The following is a 7,125-nucleotide window of genomic DNA, read 5'->3' on the forward strand; positions in this document are numbered from 1 at the left end:
CAGCTGAGTGCTGGCGCCTCGGCCCCACTAGACTGCTAGACTTTTTCTAGGGAAGGATTGAGTGATTTAGGTCAGTAGTTTCCTTCCTTCCCAGAGAATCCACGGACTCCCAGTGTCTTTTTTTGTCCTGGTGCACACTGCTCAGTGTCCGCCAGCTGGCTGGCTGCAGAAATTGCCTGTGCCTGGAGCACAGCTGTGTGATGGCGTCTCAGTTTCTGCCAGCTGTCTGGTGCGCAGAAACTGCCCGTGTCTGCCTTTGCGGCTTTTGGGAGCCTGAGTGCCTCCCTAAGCTGGGTAATTTTCTGGGGACCTTTTCCGGTTGGGGGTGAGCTGAGTGCTCTGAGATCAGACCCGCCGTTTCTATGTCCAGCGGTGAATCAGGTGCGCAGGCAGGCAGGGCTCTGTGCTGGAACCTGGGTCCCTGGCTCTGGCTCTGGGCTGGCTCCTGGGGTGCCCGTGGAACCCGCCCAAGTCTTTTCCAGGGGATGTCTGGGTGACCTAAGGCTGGTCCCAATCGTTTCCTGTACCCTGGGGTTATCTCTCGACTGAAAATTCCAGTCTCTGATAGTGTGGTGCCCACGGTTCAGTCTGGGACGGTGACCAGAGACACTGGCTTGTGTCTCTGGGCTGGAGCTGGGGCTGGCGGCAGGCAGCCAAGCGTCTGGCGGAACCGGGATCTCTTCCGCGGTTTCCGCGGTTTAGCTGGGTGAGTTAAAGGCTGATTGAATCCCCTACCGTGGGGTATCCTCTCACCTGGGAAGCACAATGACTGTGTTTTATGGCTGAGAGTTCTGATTGCTGGTCACTGTGCTGATCCTGCTGTGCTGCTGCTCAGAATGAGAGTCCTCCTGGCGCCGCCATCTTGTGCCTCCTCCTAAATAAAACTCGTTACTTGTGATTTTTGAAACATACTCCTCCCTTTCCCCATGCCTCTACCACCTGCCCCTTCTTACCCTCTTCCACCCGCAGTTTTCCCTTGTTGTTAATTGCTGATGTGGCATATGCTAAGTACTTCTCTGAACCTTCAACTCTTGTAGGACTTTCTCGCTTCCAGGAGGGAGGTGTTCTTCCACCTCACTTAAGATTGGCCCATTTAATTGTGTCCCAGCCTACAAAATCAAGCTCTAAGCCTGCCTCAGTCATTCCAGGCCTGTTTCATCCTCACCTTCTCCGCTGGTAGCTGAGGACGGCCAGTAGACACAGTTTTACTTCCCCCTCAGCAAACCACTTTGTTTCAGCCGTTGGCAGCCGAGCTAAGAACAGCTGCAACGACACAGAGCGTGCTGAGCGAGGTCCCGGTTTTTATGTTCTCCTGGAGGCCCATCTTCCTGAACCAGATTGTCTCTTACACCTGCTTGAACAGTGACCATGCTCACACTGATGCATGACACATCAGGCCATTTCCAGGCTCTCACAGCCTGTTCTGTGGTTGTTTTGATATTGTCAGTACAACAGTAGGTGCTACACAAGTGGTGCTGCGGTTGGAGAAACTCTGCCTAGTTAGTAGGGAAGTTTGCTCTATGGCAACGGCCATTGTGCACATCTACACTCAAACCTTCTCCCGTTGCTGTAGCTTCTGTTCTCAGACTGGTTCTCATCATTCTGCTCAGTCTCAAGCGACTTGATCTTTTCACCATTGGGTACTTGGCGGGGGCTAGATAGGGCCAAGGTCCTTTGGAGTTCTGTGGATGGAACAAACTGAACTTTTTTTTCTTGAACAGGATCATGCTTGGCAAAACCATCAAGGGACTGGCACCAGGCTTCTGAGGGTCCCCAAGGCCAGGGTTTAGGACCTGACCGTTTCCCCAAAGAGCTGTCGTCAGAAGTTCCAGACATGTAGATGCAAAATGCTTTGCTTATTGTACCAGCATGCACCTTTCGAAAGAAGACACTAAAGTTGTGCTGAGCTCCCTGCAGTCCAGATATCTGATGCTCCTTGCTGACCTGCCTTCCACTTCATTGTTTGTGGGACATGCAAAGAGCTATAATTAATAATAAACTTACTGGCTTGGGTCATCAGGCCTGGCAGCCCTCATGACCCCAAGCTTTTGACTGTCAAAGTTTCTCATCACTAGTCCTTCCTCCTTGGAGTTCTGGAGTGCACCCAGCAAGAACCACTGGTCCAGTCCAAACTATGTCTTTCTTTTTATCTAAAAGCATAGTACAGAGAATTTATGTGAAATTTCCCTATGATAAAATCATAAGCTTCAGTTTTTTTCATTCTCATTAGTCAAGGGCCAACAAAGTGTAAATAACAAAGTTTGTTCTTAAAGATCATCTAAAGGTAATTCTGTAAAAGTTTGCAAACTGAGTAAATGTTCATCATGCTCTTGGAGACCAAAGCTCAGGAATCATTGACCCAAAAGAGTATTAGTTTTGAGTACTGTGCTTTAATACATTTAATTTATTATGATTTTACCAGACACAGAACTTTTCTTAGGACAATGTATGCAATAATTCACATTCTAGATTTTGCAAGGACTACATTAATGTATTTTTTTTACTTAAAAAGGACAAACTTAAAACTACACTAATGAGCATGACTTTGAATCAACATATAAAATCCAGAAATATTAGTTTATATGAAAGAGAAAAAAAAATTGGAAAGTATGTTTTGCTTCTGCATTTTGCAGCACTGTTTGCATCTGAGTATCAGATAGTATGCACACCACATAATTTTGATTTGATTGATACTGCAAGTTAAGTAAAATGATCTCAATTCAATACTCATATCTAATGTTAGAGTGTTGGAAGGGAGGAACAAGGCTGAAGAAGGGAGGAAGAAAGGAGAACCCACAAAGCAGCAATACTGGCTACAAGAAAGTTTTCAGTGAAACTGAGAAATCTATTCAAGAATCTTCATCATTATGTGCAATTACCATAGAGACCTGAAAGACAGACAGCTGTCTGTATTCAGCACAGCCCAAGTAATTCTATCTGAAGGCCGAGTAAGGAAGTGTTTAAGAAAGTAAAATAAGTGAATAAAAATTAATTCTTAATGTTTGATTCAGTTGTCTCATGTGTAAAATTGTCATTGTTCATATTAATTTGGGTTTATGAGCTGCAGGGGCATATTTATAGTTGCCAAGATTGTGTGATGAAGGGAAATCATTTAAATGAAGAGGCTATACTATCTTCAGTCACATTTTATCACTAACTCAATTTTCATATGAATCTTTTGTCAGCTTTCAAATAAAAACATCCAATATTCCTTTAAGGAATGGAAAGCGTAGTAATACCATAGTTTTAAGAGTAATACTGCCTACATCTAGTGGCGTTAGTGCAGGAAGGTGCCCTGCACGCTACCAAAAAAGAAACATAAGCGCCAACCCAGCCACAAAACCTTTGACCTGTAATCAGTCCTGCCTGATACAGGTCAGTGGTGGCGTAGAACTTGTGAAGTAGCCAACCAATATCTAAGCTGACTAAGGCCACTCCAGGAAGCACAGCCTGTCGAGGGCTATGCAGGGGGAGCAGCAAAACAGCCTTAGAACTCACGGAATTTGGCCACGGGCTAACACAACTACCATGGCCTGCAGAGGCAGAGCCCCATCCATGTCCTGAGGACTTCTGCTTGTTGTCTTCATGGTCCCCGTGTTCCTCCTGATGTATGGATTGTATGAAAACTCTAGGGGCGGGGGCTTCCCTTCCGGCCTTCACTGGACAGTATCATGGCTTTATCTTTTCCAGGCATTGCTGCTCAAATAGATTAATGATTCAACCCCCACCCTCAGAAAGAACTTAGAGAGGTAGACTGTTAGCAACACCCTAAAAAAATTAGAAAAATTCAATGTTAGTAAGATTATGTTAAGATGTTTTTGTTCGTAGCTCTGATGTAGAAAATCTTGAACAATTTGAAGTTCAGAAAGGCACACACTTTAGAGTTAAGCTAAGGACTTTTTGAGGTTAGGGAGCAAGAACAATAGCCCAAATTAGCACTTGCTAACAAGACTTTCTCCCTGACAGGCTGGTGATCAAGATGTGATTAATGTCTCATCCCCATTTTTACCCTCAGCTTTCTGATTTGATTTAATAAAATTGTTGATGAATAGATGTGCACGTTTAGGATTTAAAGTAGACATAGCTGATTGTTTTTATATAAAAGTTTAGACTTGTGTTTTTTTTAGGGTTTTTATAAGATTATCTTTTAAAGATAATTGATTCTTTTTAACATTGCAGCCTGCCAGTAAAGAAAATCTGGGTAAGAAAATTACTTTGCTTGCTTATACTTTGTTAATCTTTAACAAGCTTCTTAGTTACAAATGTATGTAGGTTCTTGAAATAATTTGATTTTTATCCATAACATATACAACATTTGATCATGTGAGGGTATTTGAGGTTATTTTTTCTATGTATAATCATTGTATTTGTCCACTTAAAGAAAAATAGAATGTAACTACATTGCAATTTTTGACTTTTTGAAAGATTTTCATAGGATATATAAGCTGTAGGAGAGAAAATAAAATTATGGAAGCTCCCTACTTTGAGCTTCCTTCATCCACCAAATGTATATATGTATGTGCATCCATATGTACGGCTCTTGGAGCTTTCTTGTTGGAGCTTCATTCACCCAATGTATGAATGTGTGTGTGGGGGAATGTATGTATGTATGTATGCCTGTGTGTGTTCAAGTGTGTATGTGTATGAGTATGTGTGAAGCTGTGTGTATGTGTATGTAATTCCTTTCCCTCTTTCCTTTTCTTCAACTGCCACAAGACCCTGAGTTGCTGGTTACAAGCAGTCTCAGAGAATCAAGCTTAGTGCCCTCAGAGAAATGTCTGCTGAGTGATCAGTTATTCCCTGCCTCAGTTTACCACTGGATGTTGAAGCTGGCTTCAACAGGACCCCATACCTGACACTACTTGGGTGATTAAACTAGAGACCTAGGGTAAAACCAAATACGACTGGTTTAAAAAAATGTATCAATAAAATGACTCCTAATGATATTCTGCTATACTCACAGATCAATGCCTTATTCACTCATGATCAGAGAAGCTTCCTTCTGCAGCAGATGGAAACAGAGGCAGAGAACCACAGCCAGACATTATGGAGACAGAGAGAGAGAGAGAGAGAAAGCCCACTCTTGGGCTCTTTTCATTATATTGAATTGTTTGGCTCTGCTTTTATGTTAAGATTTTTTTTATCTAATTATATTTTATTTAATACTAGAAAAGAATCTATCTTTGATTACAAAAGAGTGACATTAACAAACTAACAACTTGGTAAAAATTGGAATGCCTTCTATGTTTATTTTAAAGTCCCAGTCATAACGATTAAGTCAGGAAAACAGCAAGGCTTATTTTTTGATCTTGGTAAGTATGTAGAAAGATGGTACCAAGGAGTTAACATACAGTGTGGGTCCTTACTGACTCATTCTGCTTGATTTTCTGTCATCACCAATTAGATTTCTTTGAGTTTAAACATCTCTATCTTTGTTTCTGACACAGTTTCTCTAGAATCACGCTTCTTATCTGTTGGCTCTTCACACAGTATATGATAGGATTCATCACTGGAGGCACAAGCAGGAAAATGTCAGCCACGAGGATCTTAGATGCAGCAGAACTATGGCTGGCAAAGCGGTGGATAACAGCAAGGGAGATGACAGGGAGATGACAGGGAGATAGAAGACGAGCACAGCATAGATGTGGGAGATGCAGGTACTGAGGACTTTGAGCCTTTCCCTTTGGGATGCAATGCCCAAAACTGCTCTCAGGATGAGTACGTAAGACATGAAAATAAACGTTATGTCAAGGATTCCTGTGAGAGCTACAAATAAACTATAGATGACATTGACCTTGTCTTCTGAGCAGACCAGCTTCATGACATCCTGGTGAAGGCAGTAGGAATGTGACAAGAGATTCTTCTGGCAGTATCATAGGTGCTTTAGAGTTACAGGGAAAGGCAGGACCAACAGAACATTCTTGAGAGCAAAAGCAAGCTCAACTTGAAGGACTCTGGCATTGGTAAGGATGGAAGTACATCTCAGAGGGTTGCAGATGGCAATAAAGTGATCAAAAGACATGATGAGAAGTACAGATGACCCCACAGCTGAGAATTCATGAATAAAAAACTCCTGGGCAAATCCCACATTGGGAGAAATGTCTGGAGAATCCAACAAGAAAACTTTTAGCATGGTAGGAAGAGAAGAAATGGACAGTCCTAGGTCAGAGAGAGCCAACGTGGAGAGGAAATAATCCATGGGTCCATGCAGAGAAGGCTCTGATTTTATGGAAAAGAGAATAGTGCGGTTGCAGGATGGCAGCAGTGTACAGCAGACACACGGGGATGGAGATCCGAATGTGGGCGATTCCATCCCTGGGAACCCAACCAAATAGAAAGCAGAAATTTCAGTAACAGATGTTGAGAATGGGCATACCAGCATGTGTGGAATCAAAATGTACAGCTTCAAAGAGCTGTGTTGTGGTGTGAGAGCAGAAGGGTTTAAATGCCCGAGTTTGTCCTGTTGAAACCTTTAAGGTGTTTTCAAACCAAGAGATCTAACAAGTATTCTTAAAGTGCACCTAAAATAGAGGAAAATAGATCATTATTAATTCCAGTAGTTCCTATCAAACAAATATGTAGCACATATCAATATCTACATTAAAGCATAGAAAAACATATCAATATCCAGATCGTAGTGAGTACTGGTCACACTAAGGAGCACTCTGAATTTTTTCTGGTTAGAGCCCATTATTTCTTTCTATTCTTTTCTCTTTTACATCATTGCTTTCTGAGATAGATTCTTGAATGATTCTGTGCTTTCTGTTGTTTAAGCCACATGCAGTTTTAAGACACAGTCTTCCAACAGACAGGTCTCAGCTTGTTCTCCTTTCACTGTGGATGAGCATAGTCTCTTTAAAATGGATATTCTGAACTATGTAGTAGTTAGTTGGAAATGTACAACTCATTTAATTTTTTATGTTGAACATTTTTAACTGAACAGTCACTTCTTATTAAATGTTTTGATATCGTCAATCATTATCACATTAAGTAGTTTCTTTTAAAATGTCTGTTTAGTTGCAATATCTTAGATATTTCAATTCAATGCCTAGTTAGGTAGCTTTGTATATATACTTTAACTGTATTAGTTTCATTGTAACATTACCATGCATTTTTCTTTTTCAT

General features: G+C 41.7%; 1 pseudogene; it reads right to left on the reverse strand.

The window, feature by feature from the left end:
- Positions 1 to 5,426: 5,426 nt before the first annotated feature.
- LOC110544749 (olfactory receptor 51A4-like) lies at positions 5,427 to 6,382 on the reverse strand (annotated as a pseudogene).
- Positions 6,383 to 7,125: the final 743 nt, after the last annotated feature.

This window comes from Meriones unguiculatus, chromosome 14, assembly GCF_030254825.1.
Source record: "Meriones unguiculatus strain TT.TT164.6M chromosome 14, Bangor_MerUng_6.1, whole genome shotgun sequence".
NCBI classification, from domain to species: Eukaryota; Metazoa; Chordata; class Mammalia; order Rodentia; family Muridae; genus Meriones; species Meriones unguiculatus.